Here is a 24,841-nt window from a genome sequence, read left to right on the forward strand (position 1 = left end):
TGATGAAGAGCTAGTTCTGAATAGTGATTCAGCTGTCCACAGTTCTGACCTGTCCACGAGGCCTGCTGCTGGTTACTCTCTGGCAACCTCCACTCTAGACTCTTAGAACAAAGGAAAGTTCTGGCACTCGGACACACTGGCCGTTCCGTGGTTGTCCGGGCTGAGTCTCGGGATGGTCAGGAGGCGCGCTGCGAGAATGTCCTGCCCTTGGGAGCCTTCTGCTCCTGGGCCGTCCTGCCCTGGAATTCTCCTTTGAATTCCCTTTAGAACAGTCCACAGAATCCTCTCCAGAATCTTACTGAATCTCCCGAATCTGAATCTTGTTGAATCTGAATCTTGTTGAATCTCTTGTTGAATCTCTTGTTGAATCTCTCAGGCTCTCTGTGTTGCCTGTTTTTACCTGGAGGAACTTCAGCTTGTTGATTGGCTGAAAGTTCCATGGGCATCAGAGTCCCACGTGGGTTACTCAGCCCTACCAGTCCCTGATTGGTTGATCAAGGTGAGATATGAGTCACTTAGTCCTGACACTTAGTAATGCAGTCCAGATGTCCATCCGGCACTCCCTAGACTGATAGGCGCCAATGGATGACCATTGATCATGATAGCCAGGCTTAGCTAAGTGCATCCCCCTTTGGGAGCTGTCCTAGGAAACCTTAAATCATCTTGCATGAATAGTTTCTCTGTGGCTGCACCACAGAGATGAACAGAGAAATGGGGCCTCATTTGGGAAGCTCAGAAACACTTAATTCTGCCTTATTATTAAGCCTCGCCGCTACATATCCCCCCTTTTTGAAGGTCACGAGGTCCTGAGGCGTTGTTGCCTTCAAAACAAAACAGAGTTAAGTGATGTCCCTTGCCATTAGAACATTAATCTTAAATGTCCACATTACTCCTCGAGAATTCATACCGGAACCAGCATTGGATGCAAACATTATGAACAACATCTGGAGTATGTATAAACACGGTAGGAGACATTATCTAAGTCTAGGAATTACACATCAGGAAGTTCACTGTCAATATCTGATACCTCTGTAGGCAGATATTTGGGGAGAAGTCACTTCCTTTCTTTTGACATGCTACCTTTGACTCATTCATGCTACCCGGAGTACATCTTGATGTGAGAGTACATCATTCAGAGTACACTGTCAGTCATGATCCAGCTACCCGGCAGCAGTGTTACAATAACACCAGTTCCTGTTCCCAGCCCCCCGATAAACCAGAACACCTGTGTTGGGTATCTGCTAGGGTGGTTTGGAGGTTTGTTCCATTAAAGCATAACTAACTACCTGTACCTCTTCAGGGCTTACTGTTTCTTGGATTTCTATCCAATTCCTTAGTGTGGCACCTGAAGGCATCCATGACCTCAAGTTTGGTCTTATGTTGTCTGGTTCTAGACCGTACAGTGTTAAGTTACCATGCTGTACTATGGCCTCCTCAGGAACTTAAAGGAACTGTTTTATTAGGTAGCTGCATCATGCCTGTCACAAGTCACAGTGTCAGTTAAACGTGGTGTGCTGACCAGCCATTTACTTCCCACCTGCTCTTCATGGGGTTCATTAACCTTCCTCTGCTCGTTAGTAGCTTTACACCCTTCATTGGTGAATCGTTTAGACACAGCCAATGGATAGCTTTGGTAGCCATACCCATCTCAAGATTTGGAACCGAATTCAATCTTGGTTTGCCTTCTGGGTGAGCTATGAACGATGGGGTTAATGTCACACACTCCTCTACTGAGAAGAGTGGAATCAAGTGGGTTGGGAATTGTGCCGTGGTTAGACTGGCTACAGTGGCACTAAGCTCCCTTAACAGGTCTTGTGTCAACATTCTGGCCTGTTGCACACAAGCATAAACCCACTGTATAACACCAACAATCATGTCCACTGGTTGGGGAATAAGGTTTAACCCTGTTGCATAGGAAATTGCCTGTAGGGTTTTCCCTAAGCTTTCCAACTTTTGATGCTGTCGATACAGTCTGTCACTACCCTCTGGCATCTCTGACACCTGCCTTCTTGGGGCAGTCAGGGTGAGAGTGCCAGTAGCACACAAACCTACCAGAAAAAGCAAACGTGCAACAGTGGCGGCAGCAATCAGTCCTCCCAAAAGTCTTTTCGGGTGGCTGATCCCAGTCATCTCCTTCTGAGTGACTGTCGCCTTTCTAAGCTGGCGCAGCGTGTACATGGTGTCTTTCTCAGTATGCCATGTGGCATCTTGGGCACCAACATCCTGGAAATCTGGGGAGATCTGACGCAGCTGCTGATGCTGCTCCTCCTTTTCCAGGGCATCTACTTTTTCGATTTGTTCATGCCTGTGCTCTAGGAAACCTGCAGGGGGCGGTGCAGCGGTGGAGCATGCCTGACCCTCGGCTGAGTGGTCATCTGGAGCACCTGAGTGATCTGGGATTGTTATCCCATTCTCACTGTTCAGGTCCACCCTGCACACTTCCTGATTGAGGAATCCCTCTATCGGCATGTTTACAATCGTTAGCTGGGCGTGGGTGTAGGACACCTGCTCGCTCCCCCCTTCCCTCGCTAGGGGTTCAGGGAGCTGCCCCAGCACTGGGATAGCTAGTTCATTGTCTTCGAACTCGCTATCACCCACCAGGCCCATGTCAGTGCAGGCGGGGATTCTGACACCCCTCTTTGCGATGTCCTGCACTGGCAGGCGGGTGACTTGACCATCCAGCTCCAGTCTGGCTGAACCACTGTTGGTCAGACTCAGACTGACAGACTGAGCTGGTGGCTGTAAGAAAACCGGCTCGGCTTTCATTCCCTGTCCCTTCTGGGGGACTGGGTGTGTTGGCAACCCTGCCGTTGAGGCAGGAACAATCAGGTCAGTCTCACTCACTACCTGGTAGTTGTGAGAAATAATGTTACCTGACTGCAGGTTCCCTGGGTCACAGCAGAGGGAATCGGCATCTGGGATCAGGTGTGTCCACAGCGCAGTAGTCTCAGCGTCCAGCTGGACCTCCTGTCTAACCTGTGAATGTTGCACCAGGGGCACCTGGCGGTGGCCCCGTGACAGCTGCTCAAGCAGATCCTCACTAATAGAGGACCTCTCAGGGCTAAGGGCGAGGGCTACATCACCAACCTGCTCTCCTGCCATCTGGATCCCTTCCACCACTGCAGGGTGGTGGTCCTGACCCCTCTTGGGTGCCAGGGTGCACAGGGAAAGCTCCTTTTCATCGCCAGGTGGGGAGATCTGCTCCTCTTTAGGGATGTAAAAGGTGTGTGCTTTACCTGGTGGATCAGGCGGCTGCTCGGAGCACCGCTCCTGTGGCATGGAGGCTGTTGGGACCTTGGCCAGGGCACGACTTCCCTGTATATCCGGGGAACAAGAAAATATTTTTATTTCTTGTCCAGAGGGAACAGAAGGAATCTCCGCATAGGCTTCTGTGTTCGGTGGGCACTGTGTAAGCACAGTCTGCCTCTTGGCCCCCCTTTCCTTCTGTACAGAAGGCTTAGGAGCCTTGACCTGTTTCCACACTTTGCCTTTCTGGTGATCCACCAAAGGTTCCACTCTGAGTCGCATACCCTTTTCTTTTTCTACCCGTTTGAGCTTGCCGTGTGACATCAAACACCTTTCAACCTCAGTGTCAATCAGTGTCTCACTGGGTAAGACATCTCCCATGGCAGCCTTGAGGTAAAAGCTTCCTGCTTTTCCTCTGTGTTTTACTGCCTGCTCTGTGACTTCAGGGGTGGAGTCAGCACTCGCTTGGGAGTGGCTGACCTCATCCAGGCAGGAACCCTTCCGCTCAATCAGATAGACTGAGGGAGGGAGAGGGGGCGGGTCTCCGCCTCCTCCAGTGGAGAGTATCAGCTCATTCACGCTTCCGGCAGCCTTGGGGAGCGGTTGTCCCTGTCCTAATAAAGCTTGTTCAAGCCTGGCCAGGCGGGCGGCTACTGAATCCTTTTGTTCAGCCTTTTCTAGCCCTTTCCCTTCCCCGGTGTTCTCATGGCACTTAGGACGCTGGGTGCGGTCCTGTGTGAGTGCTTTGGAACGGGGCTTAGCCAGCTCAGGAGCCTGTGCTCCTTCGAGCAGGGGGGAATTAACCCTGCTGGCTCTGACGGCGAACACAGTCGCTTTAGCAGCTTTTTGCTCAGAGCGACTTTGGACATCATACTCCCAGGCTTTCTGCGCGAATCTCTTAATATCAGTCATTTTCATGGTCTGTGCATCTGTATGCATTAAGATCATCTTTCTGACTGACGGGTGGAGATTCGCAATGAATAAACCCTTGAAATGTGTGTTCTCTTCGCAACCCTCATAATTTCGCCCTGCAAAATAAGTTCGTCTAAGTCTCTCGTAATATTCGCGAGGGGACTCTGCTCTCTCGTGCTTAATGTTAAGAGCGGCGGCTATCGCGGCAGTCGGGTCAATAAGCGCACTGTATTCTTCGATAAGTGCTTGACATAGCTGCTCAAAGTCATTACAGACTTCTTTCATCTGCCTAGCCATCCACTCATGTACAGCTCTGCTGGTAGTTTTCCTGACCAGAAACACTTTCTCCTGTTCTGTGGCGTTTGGCAGGAACTGCAGGTTATACCTGAGGTCTTGAATATAACTCTCGATATTATTCTCTGACACTGCGGGGTCAAATCTCTCTATGTCCTTCGCTAGCTCTCTCAGAGAATGGAGATTTATTCTTCTAGCTTCTCCGCTGACGGAGATATGGAAGAGATCGTGGTCAGACTTGTCGCTGCTAGAGAGAGTGCTTAATAGCGACTCGAATTCAGACCTTTTAGCAACCATCGTTAAACTTAAAGAGTATTACTTTTAAGTACGAAATCACAGTTTTACCACAGAAAACCACAAGATCAGGTATGCAATCAACCTGGTAGATTGCAAAAGATCACAAAACACTCAAGCACTGCTTAAAGAGCAAGGGGAACTTTTTTTTTTTCGGCTTTCAGCACACTGTATTGTCGTGTATGAAACCCGCGGCGTTTTATATGAATTATTCCGCTTGGTTGATTCATTTCAGTCTTGCCACGCCCACCCAGGGACGCCAAATAAATGTAGTGTTTCATAGCCGTTCAGGGACGCCAAATATGTAATCATAGTGGCTCTCTGAAGGCACCAGTTCTGTAGGGTTTGGGCATTTACTGAGACAATTATTAATTGTAGCAGTAAATCACAAAATTGATTCTTTTGATGGCTTTAGAATCCAACCATGCGACATAACTCAAACAACGCACACACACAGGTACTAATACACGAGGATACATTTATTAATACATAGAATATGCATGTAAACCTAACAGATCTTATCGAGAGGGTTATCAGAATACAAAAGGTATATATTCAATCAGTTACGAAGTGTTACACATCAAGAGGACATACGTTCAGTATATCATTCATTAAGACCGTTTCGTAAATGAACTTGGTTATAACTTCTACATTAGATACTCAAAACAAGTACATAACTCTTAGGAATTAAATTGATATCAACTGGTTGGGATAACAATTGAATTCTCGAGCTGTAATGCATTGAAGTTGAATACTCATCCAATTTCTGGGGATTCAGATCTCCTGCAGGCACAAACAATCAGCTGCAGGCTTGTTGCTGTCCAATCCGCGCTCTCTGGCTCCGTGCCAGGCTGTGCTGTGCGGCTTGCAGCGGTGCGCTGCTGATGCTCACTGACCGGCTAGTTAGTGTTGGCTTTAACTAGCAAAGTTTGTGCACAGGAGAAAAGATGACTGTGGATCCCAGCAAGTCAGGAAGAGGACCGGTTCGTTCCTGATGAAGAGCTAGTTCTGAATAGTGATTCAGCTGTCCACAGTTCTGACCTGTCCACGAGGCCTGCTGCTGGTTACTCTCTGGCAACCTCCACTCTAGACTCTTAGAACAAAGGAAAGTTCTGGCACTCGGACACACTGGCCGTTCCGTGGTTGTCCGGGCTGAGTCTCGGGATGGTCAGGAGGCGCGCTGCGAGAATGTCCTGCCCTTGGGAGCCTTCTGCTCCTGGGCCGTCCTGCCCTGGAATTCTCCTTTGAATTCCCTTTAGAACAGTCCACAGAATCCTCTCCAGAATCTTACTGAATCTCCCGAATCTGAATCTTGTTGAATCTGAATCTTGTTGAATCTCTTGTTGAATCTCTTGTTGAATCTCTCAGGCTCTCTGTGTTGCCTGTTTTTACCTGGAGGAACTTCAGCTTGTTGATTGGCTGAAAGTTCCATGGGCATCAGAGTCCCACGTGGGTTACTCAGCCCTACCAGTCCCTGATTGGTTGATCAAGGTGAGATATGAGTCACTTAGTCCTGACACTTAGTAATGCAGTCCAGATGTCCATCCGGCACTCCCTAGACTGATAGGCGCCAATGGATGACCATTGATCATGATAGCCAGGCTTAGCTAAGTGCATCCCCCTTTGGGAGCTGTCCTAGGAAACCTTAAATCATCTTGCATGAATAGTTTCTCTGTGGCTGCACCACAGAGATGAACAGAGAAATGGGGCCTCATTTGGGAAGCTCAGAAACACTTAATTCTGCCTTATTATTAAGCCTCGCCGCTACACCGGTAAATACCGCTAGCAAAATAATAGTATCCGGAATTTCCGCAAGGTGGAGCTAATAAAGCTCAACCTCTCATGTTTGAGCTGTAGCCATCAAAGTCTTTAACGAAGATATTAATAATAGTATTAATAATAAATGACCTTGGACAAGCTGTAAACTCAAAGTATTGCCCTGGTCCACATTCTTTTTTTCATTGACCGTCTTTGTAAAAGTAACGCCACAGCATTTCGCAATCACGCATTTTTTTCCAATCATGCAAAGTACAGTGATTCACCATGCCTTTCACATGCTCATAAAAGAGATTGATTTAGGGACATAAACATATTACCGTATGCAAACTGTACTGTATACAGTATGTATATGTATATTTAATGTCTTAACTGTGCCCGTTTAAGTATTGAATATTCATATCTAATTTTACCACTGAAGGGAAATCTTAGTAGCTGAGCATAAAAACAATAGGAGCATACTGCAACGCGTGTGAAGGCCATAAACGATATTAATTTTGGAACATAAACATACAGTATATGGCTGGTCTCGGTACTTTAAAGAAAACATACACGAAACATGGTTTCATTATGACCAGAATCTTGAGATATTTTTAACTTGATTTACAGTATTTGAGAGGTATGTCTTAACACCGATACTACAGTGCTTAAGTACTACTCACGTATATGTTTCTAGGTTTATATTATGCATTTCATACGGTCAAATTACTTTTGAGCAACTAATAAGAAGCGCGAAACGGTATGCGTTTTACTTTCGTTTCGTGCTGGGACCCGTGGATTGATTAGAGATATCAAGTACATACAAGTCATTTTTTAAATGTTGTAGTTCGTCTTGAAAAAATGTTACGAGTACATCATCTATCAACAATTACACAGGTTCTGTTTCCATATTGCGGATTTTGGTTACGTAATATTATTTTCTAGATTTCACGTTGTGAATATATGATTTGGGCAAACAGAGCCGCAAAGAAGTACATTATGGGTTGTTGTTTTTTTTTGCAGTTTTATCTAGAACAAGCGATGCTTAAACCTTTGTCTGATTCTTGTGAAACTATCCACACGACAGTTACAGTACCTAGGAGTTGACTTCAGTGATGTCACTGATGGGATGTTTCTAAAAATCCATCCTCTGTAAAACGTCTTCTCTAGTTGTCCTGCATATGTATTCGCTAATGAAGCTGTGTGTTCTGAGCCTGGATCTCTACATTTCTGTATGAACCACCTTAGAGGGCTAAAGACAGCTTGTGTTTAAATTGAGTGTAAGGCAATTTATGCTTCTAAAGTCATGGTCAGCATTTTTGTACTGTGCTGTAAACTTGTTCTGTGCCTAGTCACATTATTTTATAGCGTTTTCATAGCGTTATCAAATCTGGTGGCGCTGTGTTAGTTTCCTGACTCCCATGTCACATGGTCTGTGATTGTAACCTGTAATACCGGTTTAATTCGTCACAGCCAGCACTCCGGTTGTAAAGTAGAAGCAGGCGAGATTTCCAGCGAAAAACACCTCCCCCTTCTTCAGGTGTGAGGGTCTTCTGCTCAGAATGAAACGCTAAAATGTAATGTAGGCTCTGAATGGGTTCTGACTTGCTTTAACAAAATATGTTTACAAATCCTTTCACCTGGCATTTTCGTAGTTAGAAATTATGGAACGCTCTGTTAAAAGCAAGGGAGTTTTTATGTCCGTTGCAGTTCTTTTGCAACATGAATATAATTATATCGTTATTAATTTCTTGAGATACGCGATTCCATATTATATTCCCTTTTAATCAAATTCTAAAAGTATGCTTGTTGACTCCGGTATCGCGTTAGTTAAAGACTTCGATGCTTAAAATGTTTAGGAGAAATGGAATACTGGTGTGTATGTTTTCTTTAAAGTACCGAGACCAGCCATATACTGTATGTTTAAGTTCCAAAATTAATATCGTTTATGGACTTCACACGCGTTGCAGTATGCTCCTATTCTTTTTATGCTCAGGCACTAAGTAAAAGGAGATGCTTCATATTGCTTGACTAATTTTAAAAACTAAGTTAGAAATGCAGACGCTCCCTCGGTGCGCTGCTCTGGTGCGCCGGCTCTTACACAGTGCCTGTCTGCCGTAAGCGTTACAATATACATACCCAACACTGCTTGTACCCATCTGTCATGCAAATAAAACACCTTGAATTGAATTGAATTGAGGGGAGAGGGGGGAATACTAAAGGCAATACTGGCTCAATACCCTCGATGGGCTTTGACGTGCTAATGCGTTGGTTTAACAGTCCGGGTGTGGCAGGCTTCCAATGTCAACTCGACTCGATTGGAAGACAATGAACGTATTTTGTGATATTTAGAAATATAAATTTGTTTGGTGCGAGTGAGGTTTTATTTAATCTCTGACCAAGGGAAACGTTTCATTTTTTCAAAGAAATGTTTGTTAAAAAATAAAGTCATAGTTCTATGGGATTCAATCACAGACCATGTGACAAGGGAGTCAGGAAACTACTCTAACACACAGCGCCACCGGATTTAATAACGCAATAAAAACGCTATAAAATAATGTGACTAGGCACAGAAAAAGTTTACAGCACAGTACAATAATAAATGCTGACCATGACTTTAGAAGCATAAATTACCTTACACTCAATTTAAACACAAGCTGTCTTTCTGTATGAACCTCTAAGCTGGTTCATACAGAAAATGTAGAAATGCATTAGCCTGATTATGATTAAAAAACACATAATTAAACACGCGTTTGCGATTTAAATCAGAACACGATTTAAATCAATATAAATGTTTATATTGTAACGCATACTGTCCAGCCTCCATTTCTCTATAAAAATTTACTCTGTTGCACACACACACACAATAGAAGGAGGAACCGCTGTCAGAAGGGAAGATATGTTCAAAATATCGCAAATATCGTTCATGTTGCGATATTTTGAAATATAAAAGTCAATTTATTGTCCATAATATCGCTATTCTATTTTTTCGAAGAAATGTTTGTTAAAAGAAAAGTCCGGCACCAGCTGGATTCGATCACACAACCTCCCAGTTGCTAGTCACGCACCTAGACCAGTCGGCTAGAAGACAGCTCGCATGAACAGGCAGGCGAAAAAGCCCTACACAGCCCTGTCGCAGCACACGAATACCGTTATTAAATTCTTTAGATACGCGATTCCATATTATATTCCCTTTTAATCAAATTCTAAAAGTATGCTTGTTGACTCCGGTATCATGTTAGTTAAAGACTTCAAAGCTTAAAATGTTTAGGGAGAAATGGAATACTGGTGTGTATTTTTTTCTTTAAAGTACCAAGACCAGCTACAGTATATACTGTATGTTTATGTTCCAAAATTAATATCGTTTATGGCCTTCACACGCGTTACAGTATGCTCCTATTCTTTTTATGCTCAGCTACTAAGATTTCCCTTCAGTGGTAAAATTCAATATCTACAACGGGCACAGCAAAGACGTTTTTACTGTAAGTCTTTCTACGACAGACCAACGGACCACGAGTGCCCCTGTCGGTCAACCAATCACGTACTGCGGTGCCACGCGTCATCTTGCGTCATACTGAGCGACGTCACCTGCGGTACGTGTCTGTGACGCGCACTTTGAATGGCTGCATCTGTATATGCAGTAAATGTACTTTAATAAAAAGAAATATATGCAATTACCAATATCATATTTAATATTATTCTGGAATATTTTTAATTGAAAAACATGAATAGCTCCAAATAAAAATAAAAAATCCCTGCAGGAGACAATGGGAATTTAAAGTGTTTTCAAAACGAGGCCTAACTTTAGTTTCTGCATGATAACTTATCTAGTAATAGCAAGATCTACAAACACTGACCTGTGATAGACAGACACCCCATCAAGAGTGTATTCATGTATTGGATAAAGATTTCAGAAAATGGACTATGTTATATATATATTAATTTGTATAACTCTTAATTGAATTGGATTTAAAAAAAATATTTTTAATATTTTCTGAAATGCTTAAATATTTGTATAATTCTTTAAAATCTTGATTTCAAGCTGTAAAACCTTTTAGAGCTTCTGCAAATAATCTGCACTAACATGAGGAAATCATGTATGTGAATAGTGCAGCTTGTATATTTTTTGTGTACCTGAGTTTATCATAAATCATCTGCATATAACCTACTGCATTCTATTTAATTCCTAAATCAACTGAAGGAACAATAAATATGCTGATAAGCATTAAATGACAACATACTGTAGTTTTGAAGATATTTAAGCTATATAGTTTCAATTATGTTGATTGTGTGCAATTAACATCTACACTGTAGATTAAGAAGATATTTTTCCAAAACTTATCATTTTAATACAATCATTTGAAACATCAAATGGCATAACTGCAGGAGGCACATTGAGGGAGATGCCAGGATAAGCACAGGCCCAAAAATTTAGGCTGTAAAATCCAGTTTGCCTTGTAGTGAAGCAATTATTTTGAGCAGCAACCTACAGTATGTCAATTAAATAGTTAAAATGATAATATAGTGCAAATGATTCAATAAGCTCAGTTTTAGAGCTGCAAATACGGTAATAAGAATCACAATGAACATTAGGCTATTTAGTAGCCAATTTTACAGCCCAGAGGTGGGGAGCAAACCAGTAAAACAGTGCAACAATTAAAATGAACTAAAAAAACAGAGAAGGGGCAGCAAAAGTTATCAAGAAAAAAAGCAATGAAATGCAAAGTTTATTTACAGGGTCTACACAACAGAGGAAAATGAGCATGAAAGAGACCTCTTTCAAGATGCCTCTGACACATATATTTAGCTTATGTTAGGGACAAAAATGTATATATCTTATGGTAGACTATGTTTTATTATATTTATTATCTCTCACAGTATCTTATGTTTATGCTTAGGAAGCTTTAGCTTATATTGTCAGTGTTACCAAGAAGAATGTGACACAGGTGTCAGGCCCTCTGACAGTGAACAATAACAGGAGTGGCAATGTAGTACAAGACTGCATCGGGAACAAGGCACAGCTGTTATCAACATTAACATCACAGGTGACACCACTGAAGAGGCTAGTGCAATGCAATAATACATTAATGTAGAATAACTAATGTACAATGTGGTCTGAATATCTTAAATCTAATGCAAAGAAACAGCTCTGGTTCCTCACAATTTTTTTCATTTCTAGGGGATATGTGAAGAAACAATTAATTAAGGCAGTAATAATGACACCTTGCTGGGTTGTTAAATATGTGCTATAGAACAAATATATATTTATAGAGTTTAGAAATAAAATACAATGGTGACCACCTCAGTTGCTTTGTGCAAAGTGTCTTGATAATTTTCTGGGGTAGGTATCCTGAATTTCCTACAAAAGGAAGCAGACAGAAAGGTCAGTGAAATTATGGTCTGGAGAGGTGCTCTGACATGTTCCCTGAAATGGTCAGGAAGTCTTCTTCATGCCATTTTCTGTAAGAGATGCAGGAAATGAAATGTCTTGGTACACACAATGTTCTCTATGTAATTTTTGAAATAGCCCATGGGTCCATGTATATGTGTGATATTGCATATATATTTTCAGGTAATGCACTTGTTACAGGAAAAGGTGCCTGGTGTGTATGGAAGCTGTGGGTGCATAAGGGAACTGTAGATTTGGTGTTCAACAGTATGAGATGGTTGGGGGTTGGGGAAATTGGTTCCAGTTGACAACTTCCAGCTCTATTCAATACATTGTGCAATACATTTATATTTATATTTATATTGTGCAATGCGACTTTTTTGTGTACTGTTCTGTTCTTTGTGTGTTCTGGACTGTGAGTAACTCTTCGTAGTGCACTTCTCACTGTACTGATTGTATTGTATGTATTGTATTATTATTATTGTATCATTCGTAACACTGTTGCTGTGTTGTCTGTGTTAAGCTGCTGTTGCACTGGAATTTCCCTCATGGGATCAATAAAGTATCTATCTATCATCTATCTATCTATTCCTAAAATTATGGTAACAATAATAAGAAACAAATTAAGGATCTTGTTATGTTAGAATTGTACTATTAATTAGTAAGACCTCATTTAGAAAAAAAACCTAGAGCTTTGTTCACTGTATTATATCTGGAATCAGTTCACTTTTCTACACTGACATGCAAACATAATAATTTAATGTAATATTCAACTAAAGTTTAATTCCAAGCACAATATGTCTCATGTTCTATTAATGAAGAAAGGTGTCATCAGTATTACTCCTACTCATGCATACAGAGCAGAGCATGTAGTCTGCAATAGAGAGATCTGAGATATATATTGAGATAAATATTCTGGAGAGGGAAAACAAGATTTCATAGACAAGTGATAACATCCACCCTAAAAAAACAAGGCTGTGAAAACAATTTTAATTTTAAAGAATTATAATAACATACGTTGTATCACACATATAACTGAATTTTAATAATAATAATAATGCATGGATTATACTTTAAACAGGTGCATAGAGATAGTTCATGAATATTTAAATAGGAAATATTTAAACAATCTGTTTATTGTCTATTTTAATGTTTTATTTTTACAATACTGATATATATTCATCAAGATACCTTAAGGTGACATTCCCATTGCTTAAATACATGATGAATATCTTTACTTATACAGCATTTTACAAGACGTTACCTTGGTAACTACACAGAGCTAATTATACTCCATTGACACCAGATAACCAAAGAATTATGCTGTATCTCTGTGGGGTTTTTTTAAAAGATTGAAACAATTTAGCAAATTGCTTAGAGAAAAATATGTACAAATTAACCCTTTGAATTAATTGAATACTTAAAACTTTCACTCTTTCAGGGTCTTGCTTGTCTTTCCCTCCTTGCTATATTTTTCCCCCTACAGTGTTCATCCTGCCATCTCTCTCTCTCTCTTTACCTTCAGTCCCTGTTTTACCCTTCTGCTTGTGACTTGTGACTGTGACTAACGTGTTAAACAGAAAATACCACGCTCCATCAGATGAAGACATATACCTCGCAGGTAATCACCTCAGTAGGTGACCTGTGTCATTTTTAACATTATTTTCGCAGTTACATTACACAGTCAATATTGAGTTGATACAGAATTAAAAAAAAATATTTAAAGGATGCACAAATGAGCAATATCAACTTTCTATCTATCAATAAATTAAAAGAGTAAAGATAAAGAATGTTTATCTTTATTAGGCTTTACTGAATTCAGTTCTCAGAACACAAATTTAAACAGATTTCTACATATTATACAGCTGCATTATCACAACTAAACCTGATCCTATCAGATCTGAGAAACTCAACAATACTAGGCCTGGTCAATACTGCAATGAATTTAGGTCAAAGAGTGACTTCAATTTGCAAAAGTTAGTAGAACTGTATTTGGATCAGCTTTTGGCATTGTACACCCGGACATTGGTCATACAGAGCTTTTACTAAAGTTCTGCATGAGAGACTAAAAAGCACTGCTCATAACCATGGCATAAACATTGCTGGAAAGCAGCAGTCTGTCACAGATCCATGCCAACAGACAGATGTGGAAAGTATGTTTGGCTCTTCGGGCTTTTAAGGTTGAATGCATACAGAAACTTGCTTTAGGCTTAGATACTGTGCTTTGCAAAACAAAGTTTTACATCTCATCGAATTGCAAAATGTCCCTTTTGGAAAAAATTGAGTTCTAGCCAGTTGCCTCAAAATACTAGTTGGGGCATAATGCATCTGTGCCCCGCCACTGTAAGAACTGTCATTTTGTAATAGTCTGATTTAAATGGTATAGGAGAATTTCTAATACCTAATGTTATGAAAGTGATCTGCTGAAACAGTTGAGTACAATTAACTTAGAACATAAGTCATTTATGTCATTTCCAGCATGGCATTGGATCCCCTTTTAAAGCCCTTAACATTAGTCCTAAATAATCATTAGGTGTAAGACAAAAATGTAAGTACAGTTGAAAACAATATACTGTTAGTGCATGCAGCAATTTTTTCATTACACATTTATGGACATGCATTTCTTTTTCATCATTACACAAGCCCCTTTATTATTAGCTCACTTGTGATTTGTTACTTTTCCACTGAGTAGCCTTTCAGTTCATATTAATAGACATTCTGATAAACAATCTAACAGCCTCAAAAAAGTCCGAACTGAAGAATTGCAGGACAGTTATTCTGTTCATGAAGCTCCCATTTTTAGACACAGGCAAATATCTGGAACTATCATTAAAATCTCTTTTCCAGTCTAAAGCATTTTACATACTGAACTGTGTATTACTTCTGTGATGACCTCATTAAAGACTGAGTACATTCAAACCACAAGTTCAAATGTAAATTAAATATTTTAATAATATTCAACAGAATATTCAATGTTCAACAGAATAATCTGCAATATACTGAGACAACTTAAGAGTCTACTTTCACCAGTTCTGACAAGTAATTAATGACCAATAACTGTAACTTGATCAAATGTATGAAAAATACACTGATGAAAAATAAAAATAAACAGGGGTTAACTTTTAAGAGGTTGCTTTCTTCACTCATGTTCATCTGTAGATGTAAAACTAGGCATTTGGATATGCTATAAAGCTCAAAGATCATAACATATTAACTTTAATGCATGTTAAATATACATTAAAAATAAGTTATAAGTCTAATGGAATCCTTTTTTACACTAAGTTCATACCCAAACCCTTCAGCTTTTTAAAGGTTGATTCTGGTCTAACTTAGCATCTTAAACCACCTCTTTTTAAAGTATTTAACATTTTTTAAAGTTTTTTTGCTCGTCATGTCACAAAATTTAATTTGGGATTTTGACAACTGGGGCAAATAATGAAACCAATTAGACCATCAACAGATTACTGGAAGACATGTAGTGAGTGAAACACAAGACATAGTATGTCCTAGGTTGAAACATGAAATTCAGTTGAAGTGAAGGATTCAGTACATATTTGCATCAATGCTTAGTAAACTGAGCCTGAATGAGGTATACTTAAAAAAGACATTCATAGTCAGTATTAAATATGAACACATTGATTTAAGTGATCATCCTATAGTACTACACACATTCTTACACAGCCTGGCTGCTTTATGCTTCATGGTGTTGCTCAAATTTACAAGATGTTCAAGAAGGGATGCAAATGCAAATTGGGCTAATCAGGTAACTTGTCTTGTTATAACTGTGGCAATATAAAGTGTTTAAACCAGGATAGTTGTAGACAGCCTGCAAGCAATTGGGGATTGGTCATGATCTATCAGTTTTAGTAAGAATCATAGCAGAGGATTAATGGTGATTTTAGTCACAGCAGTACAAATTGGTTATGTTAGTGGGTTGTTTGAAAGACATTAGCATTCTGAATGTTTGTGGTTTACAAAGTTAAAATGTAGATGAACGGCTTCGGAAGCGTTTTGAGTAATACATTCAATAATAATACAATTCACAATTCAAAGCTTCTCTGCACTGCATTTTAAGCTGGCTTTATAAAATATCCATAATTAATTTATTACCATCACATATAGTTTATACAGATGCAGCCATTCAAAACACGTGGGGTATTTTGCGGTACACCGCGGTGGGCGTGTCGCATCAAAATGCAGAATCACGCAGTATCAAGCGGTGTAATGCGTCATTTAACGTCATACCGGAAAGTATCCGGAATCACATTGTAAAACCGCCAGGAGGAGCCAATAAAGCTTAACCTCTCATGTACAGCATTTGAGCTTTTAAATTTAAACTGTGTATTACAGCATGTTAATCATCAGTCATTAAAAAGCTGGTATATTTTATGAAAGCAAGATTGCTCAGTTGGGCAAAAGTACACAACCCATCTTTATCATAAATATTTTAATTATGCAGAAATATTTTATGCATCAAAGCCTCTCCTGAAGATATTACTAATAGTATTAATAATGAATGACTTTGGACAAGCTGTAAACTCAAAGTATTATGCTGGTCCACATTCTTTCTAACCGTCATTTTAAATGAAAAGACTTTATTTTTTTCATTGACAAACACCACAGCATTTCGTTGATCTAACTAACGAGGACAGGACATTAGCTAGCCAATATGATAAAGGAATAAATGACTTTTTTTGTTCATTTCTTTAGCACATTTGTACAAGCACTTGGAAACTGTCCAATCACTACTTTGTCAGGCATTTTCTTTTGCTATAACGGACATAAAATCTCCCTTGCTTTTAACAGAGCGTTTCATAATTTCTAACAACGAAAATTATTTAAACTGTGACACTTTTATCATTCAACGAGAGCTCAAAATATCACAAGGATCCTCAAGAGATCAACAAAGACAACAGAAAAAGATATGTGTATAAGATACTGTCCATGGGAATCCAAGCTTTTTTATCTACGCTAAGAAGTAGTCTTTAAAATTTCTTCATTACACAGAGAAGTCAAAATTCCGGGATGTGCCTATATTAGAAAATATAGGACTTCTTCGAATGTATGTCAGGCAATCAGACTTCAGGACCGGAATTATCCGTTTTATAATGGGGACTATAGTGTAAAATCCTGGGTTTGGTAAAATAATTTCAGGCATTCATGTGAAGGACAACAGAGCTTTCACTGGCCGATTATCATTATTATCATTATTATTAATAATGATATTAATTTAAGGGTCTAAATATCTAAGCATATGTATCTATATAGCAGGTAGTATCACTGTATTCCACTTTCTTTGTAAACACGGAAAAACAGATTCACAACGCGATGCTGTGTCACTGTATAAAAAAAACGGTTTGAACACCCTATATTGTAATAAGCTGCTAAGCTAAGAATAGGAATGTTCCTGCTGTCAGAGGGGGTGGAAAGTGCCCGCGGTCATTTAATTAGTATTACAATTCACACTGATTCCCTTGCGAAGATATGGACATAAGAATATTCGTGCGTGGTAAAAAAATGGCATTAAGCACTTAAAATTAATATGGTTAATAATAGTAAACTGTAACATGCTGTAACAAGATCAGCTAAACTGGGAAGAAAATGCTTTCAGAGAAAATGTTTCAGGTGTGAAGAACGTAGATTTCCAATGCAATTTCAACCAAACCTGTTCCCACACACCCTGCCCCCACTGCCATTAGAATATACACAAAGCACTGAAATCTTTCGAGCTGATGATCGTGTCCAGAGAGAGTGAGAGAAACACCAAGGGGTGCGGAACCAGGGAACTATTTACATGGAAAACAGGCGATCTCCCCAGACTGTCCGCCCGTTTCACTGTTACCTGGATACCTCTTTATTTAGAACTCACTCTCCCCCCTGCCTGTCTGACTTCTTTTAATCGTTCTGTGCCCGGATTGCAGCGGGTAAGATGTTTTTCCAAGAAAAAAAGAGAAATTTCACCAGAGCCTCTTCTCTTCTTGTGTGTAATTTTTAGTTTAGAAGGATTCAAGCAGGATTTTAGATGAAAGGCAGCGACCTTAATCAAGCCCAAATCATAATTGAACCCATTCAGAGCCTACATTACATTTTAGCGTTTCATTCTGAGCAGAAGACCCTCACACCTGAAGAAGGCTTGCGTTTTCAATCTTCTCTTTTAAGCATGTGTACAATGCTGTAATACAATTTAAAATAATTAAAAGTTTAAACAGTATCAACTAAACTCCATTAATATAAGTATCGAGTGGTATTAAATAAATGCAGCTTTTTAGTATAGATTACACTTTTCTAAAATGTATTTAAAAAATAAAAACGATTACAATCTAATCTTTCCATGTTTGATCCCAAAATATAAAAAATAAATCTAAACGGGGAGAAAGCTATGCTGAAAGTTTATTAAGATACTTAGATGACAAAGATAACAATTTATGTTGCATTTGTCTGATTGTGAATCAAAAAATACATTTAATTAAACACGCATTTGCGATTTAAATCAAAATGCGATTTAAATCAATGTAAATGTTTATATTGTAACGCATACTGTATAGCCTCCATTTCTCTATAAAAATTTAAAAGATTGTTTGCGCAGCCTAAGAGGGGGGGTCTGCTCTCAGTGACAGCTGACAATCCTCCATACACTCAAGTGAAAAATTAATAATGCCAATGTAAACGTCGTATTTACAATTTGTTGATAATAGAAATGTTAAGTTCTCTAAAACTTTGTGATAGTTAACCCAGGCAGCAAAAGATCAGCTACACTGGGAAGATGCAACACCGAAGATATGATTAATAACCTTTTAAATCTGAAGGGAGATCTAAAGGGATCCCCCCCCACACACACACATACACACACACACACACACACACACACGATAGAAGCAGGAAGCAGAAGCAGGGACCGTTATCAGAAGGAAAGAAGGTGACTATTCATTGTTATTAAAAATGACTTAAATTCTAATATGTTGTGATATTTAGAAATATAAAAAGTCAATTAATTGTCCATAATATTGCTATTTTATTTTTTAAAGAAATGTTTGTTAAAAGGAAAGTCATGGCACCGGCTGGATTTGAACACCCAACCTGTGGTTCAGAAATTGGGCACGTAGACCACAGTACCACCCGCAAGGTCATAAAACGGGTGGTGAAACAGCCGTACACATACAGTATCAACAGACATTGTACAGCGTGTACTATTGTGTTGCAGTATATGAATATAATTATATCATTATTAATTTCTTTAGATACGCAATTCCATATTAGATTCGCAGAAAAGCTTAAAACTACCACTTTTTATACACATGTTAGTTAAACACTTCGATGCTTAAAATGTTTAGGGAGAAATGGAATACTGGTGTGTATTTTTTCTTTAAAATACCGAAACCAGCCATTTACTGTAATACTGTATGTTTATGTTCCAAAATTAATATCGTTTATGGCCTTCACACGCGTTATGCTCCTTTTCTTTTTATGCTTAGCTACTAAGATTTCCCTTCAGTGGTAAAATTACATATAAATATTCAATATTAAAACGGGCACAGTAAAGACATTTAAATGTTTCTACGACCGACCAACGTACCATGAGTGCCCCTGTCGGTCAACCAATCACGTACCACGGTATGACGCGCGATGACGCAGCCAATTAACCATGGTACGTGTCTGTGCTGCGCACTTTGAAGGGCTGCATCTGTATGTACAGTAGAATATGAAGATAAGAAAAAATCCGTACACAAAATACACGAATACAAAAAAGATCAAAACACTCTGACAAGTGAAAATCAAAATAGCTGTACAGTAAAAATTAACAAAATCTTCTAATTAAATAACTTAATTATATTGATGGCAGATAAGTTTATAAAAGCAAAGCTGTTCTTTCCTAGACCTGAATTATTTTCTCTTCAGCAAGGTGTACAATATTTTGTACATATAACCAAATTATTTAGCATTTACTTAAAAAGCTAACATTTAACATTTGCTTGTGCATTTATTTAGGGGAAAAAATATTTTTATGGCTACCTTAGTACTTAGTACAATTGCTTAGATTATTTTTTTAAATCACATTCAATCTAAAATATGTGATAAATCACTGAAATGCTTATCTTTTCCAAGCCTCTTTCCAGTCTCCAATGCTGTAATACTGACTCACAGGGAGCCATCAGCAGAGAAAAAAATATTTTATTTAAATAAAAGTTTGATTGCTGTGACCATGTGGTCTGTGTTCAGTGCACCATGACATTAGGGATGCCAGCTTTCCTTTCTCTCCTATTTATGTAGAGCAAAGAGCTTTATACAAATCTGAGTGAGACTACCAGAAATTGACATCAGTAAATCAGTCCAAGCCTCATATGTGGACACCCTAATACATCTGTAGATTATACCAGACTTAATCACAGAAAGCAGCTCTTATTTATCCATTCAGAGCTTTATTACCCTGGATGTGTTAGTGCTATATTTCACTTTGAAAATCCATGGAAGTTTATTTATCTGGCCAGATACAAAGTTTTGCACTGAATAATTAAACCAAGCTGCTTTCCTTATTTTAATTATTGGAATGACTCAGCATTCAATTTCCACAAATTAAGCATTTCAATTTCTAAGTTGTTGAAGAGCATTTGTTGTGTTTTAATTTACTAGGCATATTATTTTATTTATATATTTTATACAAATTTTATATTTCTCCCTATATTGGATGTTTTCAGCTATAACATTGGGAATTAATTACTTTTTTGTTTCATTAGTGGTGAAAGAAATATTAATAAAGATGTATCAATATTTGTTTATATTTCAGCAAAATTTAGTTTCTGTGGTTCTTTGTATAATGCTATTATACATTATATAATGCTATTGCTTTAGCATTATTTCACAAATTATAATGTAAATGGAGAATGATTAAAATGTTCTGATTATTAACATTAACAAATGTTCATATTTATTTTTCTTTTTATGTAATAAGTATACTACAAAAAACATTTATACCAATATCACTAAGAAAATGTAGAACCTTGATGTTTTAATTTCTCTCTGTTTAATACATTTTCAGGCTGGTTTCTATGGATTGATATCACAAAGCCCAATTAGCATTAGTCCTGTACTTATTTATCAAATATAAGTAAGTCCAAAATTAGTGCTAATTAGAGTCTGTGAAACTAATTTGTTATACTGTTACAAATCGTAAATTATTGTTTAAGAAAAAAGATCCTTTATAACACCTAAAACATATGACAAAGAAGGAAAGCAGTATATGAGGTTTCAAGGAGAGGGAAGTGAGTGTTCTAGCTAAATAAATCAGAACTACATTCTCAACTAATCAAGTGGAAGCCATTTCAGAGCAATCCAAATTTTGGCTCTAGCAGGACCTTTGGGATCTAAAGATACAGAAACACTCCCCTCTTCAATCAGTTACAAATAGATGAATTGACTTCACTTCTATCTGCGACTTGTAGTGGCTGAGAAGTAATGGATCATTCTGTTGGGAAGGACAACCAATTTTTCTGACCTTGTCACACCATACAGTCCTCAGATCTTCACTACACTTTTTGATCTGTGAAGCTCAGCATACAGATACGGTTGTTTGTTTTTGCCCATTGTGTTTCAGTGTAAAGGCTTTTTTTAAAGTTATGCATTAGAAAATACCACAGGGTGTTCTGAAATGTTTAAATACATTATTTTTGTATGGATGAGAAATTTAATTGCCAACCTTAATTGGCAGAATGCAGCATTTAGCTCTAAGAAGACATGGGTGAGGGGATAGTTATTGAAGTTTTCTTGACAGTCTCATTGTGAATCCTGTTAAAGGTTTAAAAAGAGTTAAGAAACCCCTGTCTTTTTCAAATATATTTCTTACTATTCTAAACAAGGATGTTCTTTACTTTCTCTGAATATATTTTCTGAAATGGTAAGTCAAATCTTGACACAAATCTGGTTGGCTCATCTTACTACAGCTAACAACATGTTTATGTTGTTTCTGTATATTCTATCTTTGTATTGTTACAAATAGGGGGATAAAAAACAGAGAAAATCATAAATAAATAAGTGGATTAATCAATAATTAAAATAATAATAATTTCCAACTTGTAAAAATATAACCAGAGGACAGAGTGGAAGTGACATGGGACAGTTTCCTTCTACAGGAAGGTTCTTGGACTACATACAGTGTAACTTCCATGTAATTTGAACAATATCAAAACCAATTCTATGCCTTATGCAAGGGACTGTAGTTTTATATTTGTGGAAATTCTGATTTCCTATTTGTGGTATCTACCAGAATAAAATAAATCTTCTTTGCTTATTGATTCATTCTTTGGTTAGTGATTATTCTAAAAAGGGAAATATGGTATGTTTCCATTTGTTTAGCATTCATTTTGGTTTTGATCCTGGGTCCTTTGTTTCTCAAAACACAGGTTTTCTCTTTTTCTTTTCTGCTGTATAAACACCCGAGTTTCACAGATCTGTAAATGATTGTATCTAATTGTCTGAAACATTGTGTATATTTATAATTTATATATATACTGTATATATTTATTTTGCCACCTATTCGTTACCTAGCAATCAGGGTGTGAGACAAAGAAAATTTATAATTAGCTTGCATAGCAAGCTGGTGTCATAACCTGACATTGATTTGATTAAAATTTCCTATTTATATTTTAATCTCCCTTTATTCAGTTATTTTCAAGTATTCACATCTTTATTCAATTATTCGCTTCTCCTAACTCATTACTGTATTGTGCAAAGACATGACATAAAGACTGAGAAACACTGTTTTACAATGCTGTAAGTACTCTTATAGTCTCCTAATTTTCCCATGTCTTGTTTTTTCTAGGTTGTTTAAAAGAAATCCTAAGCTTTGTTCTTTTTTTTTTCTTTTCATAGAACAATTGAATATAGTGCAATATTATCATTATAAGCTTATATTATCATAAAAATTACACAACAAGCTTTTTACGTCTTAACCACGCTAATTAGGATCTGGTTAAATCACATGTACAGTATATACAGCTCTACTCAAACATGATTGACATGTGAGTGAGTGTGTTGTTCTATAGGATCCAAGGCTTTTGCAAGTTTTTTTCACAATAGACATGTTGTGTACTGATGTTGTTGAATAAAAATATTGTTTTGTATATATATATAATTATGACAAATATTATAAAACTGACAGTCGAATCTTTCTTAAGTTTTAGAGAAGAAAGGGAGAGATCAGATATACTGTATAATAGGAATAGGTTGGTTGAGTGAAACAAAAGCTTTTAAATTTTTCAAATAATCTGATGCAGGCCTGCACTACTCTTTAAAACTGCTGTAGGCATCCTCTCATGAGGCACCAGAAAATGTAGGGTTTTTGTGCTTAACTGGGACAATTATTAATTGTAGCAGTAAGTCACAAAATGATTCTTTGATGGCTATTAGAATCAACCTTGCGGGATAACTCAAACAACGCACACACACGGATACTAATACACAAGAATACATTTATTAATACATCAAATGTGCATATAAACATAACAGATCTTATAGTGAGGGTTAGCAGAATACAAAAGGTATGTATTCAATCACAAAGAGTTACAAATACCAAGAGGGACATCCGTTCAGTATATCATTCATTTAGACCATTTCGTAAATGAACTTGGATTACAACTTCTACACTAGATATTCAAAAGCAAGTACATCACTCTTAGGAATTAAATTGATATCAATTCAGGTTGAGGTAACAATTGAATTCTTGAGCTGTAATGCAGAATGTTGAATACTCATCCAGTCTGTGTGGATTCAGATCTCCCGAAGACACAAAGGCAGTGGCAGGCTTGTTGCTGTGTCCAGTAGGCGCTCTCTGGCTTGGTGCCAGGCAGTGCTGTGGTGGCTTGCGATGTGGTGGGAGAGATTCCTGCTGCGATGCTCTAGCAGTGGGCTCTCTGAAGACCGGCTAGTTAGTTCTGGCTTACTAGCAGAGTTTCTGCACAGGAGAAAAGTGACTGTGGGTCCAAGCAGGTCACACACTTTAGACAGGAAGAAGACTGGTTCGTTCCCGATGAAGCGCTAGTCCTGAATACTGGTATTCAGCTGTCCACAGTTCCGACTGTAGTTCACTTGTTGATCAGGTGAGCGTTCGTGGTGGGTTCACGAGGGCTAACCTCGGGTGGATCCTTTGGTTACGCGCTGGCAACCTCCGTTCTCGACTCTTAGAACAAAGGAAAGTCCTGCACTTGGACACACTGCCAGTTACGTGGTTGTCCGAGCTGAGTCAGAGAATTTCCAGGAGGAGCTCTGAGTCGAGAACGTCCAGGAGGCGCCCAGTTTTACCTGGAAGAACTATGATCGTTCATTGGTTGAAAGTTTCATGGGCATTCAAGACCCACGTGGGGTTAACCTGCCCTACCAGTTCCTGATTGGCTGATGATGAGTAACAATGCACTCTGACCTTAGAGTTGTAAACAACTTTGAATAAGACTTTCCTTGGAATCTCAGACATTAAGGCGCCAGAGATGACCATTTGTTAGGGTGGTTGATGTGTCTCAGCCTTGGGAGTTGTTCCTTATCAGGACACTCTATCAGCTAGAAAAACACATTAATTGTGAACCAAATGGAATGGCCTCTCTGTATTAAGCACCACTGAGATGAAGGAGAGAGGGACTGGCAAGGGAGCAGCACTTAATTCCTGTATTTTTAATAAGCCTTACCACTATACTGCCAACTGGTGCCTTCAATCTATAATGTACCGCAGCTGTGTGTAGCTGTCACACAGATCTTATTTTATTAATAAAAACATTTGAAGAATGTTTTTCTCTAAATTTCAGAAATTATAATGTAGTGTTAACAGATCTAACAGATCTAACAGATGTTAGAATGAGTTAATTCACCCCTATAAGCAGTTTCACCATTTCTTTTGTTCTTTGTCACCAAATTAGAACATCAGGAAAACAGAATCTCAATGTTATTTATGTAGGAGTTTTGAGCTTTTCA

This window comes from Atractosteus spatula, chromosome 9 (assembly GCF_055471065.1).
Source record: "Atractosteus spatula isolate fAtrSpa1 chromosome 9, fAtrSpa1.hap1, whole genome shotgun sequence".
Lineage (NCBI taxonomy): Eukaryota > Metazoa > Chordata > Actinopteri > Semionotiformes > Lepisosteidae > Atractosteus > Atractosteus spatula.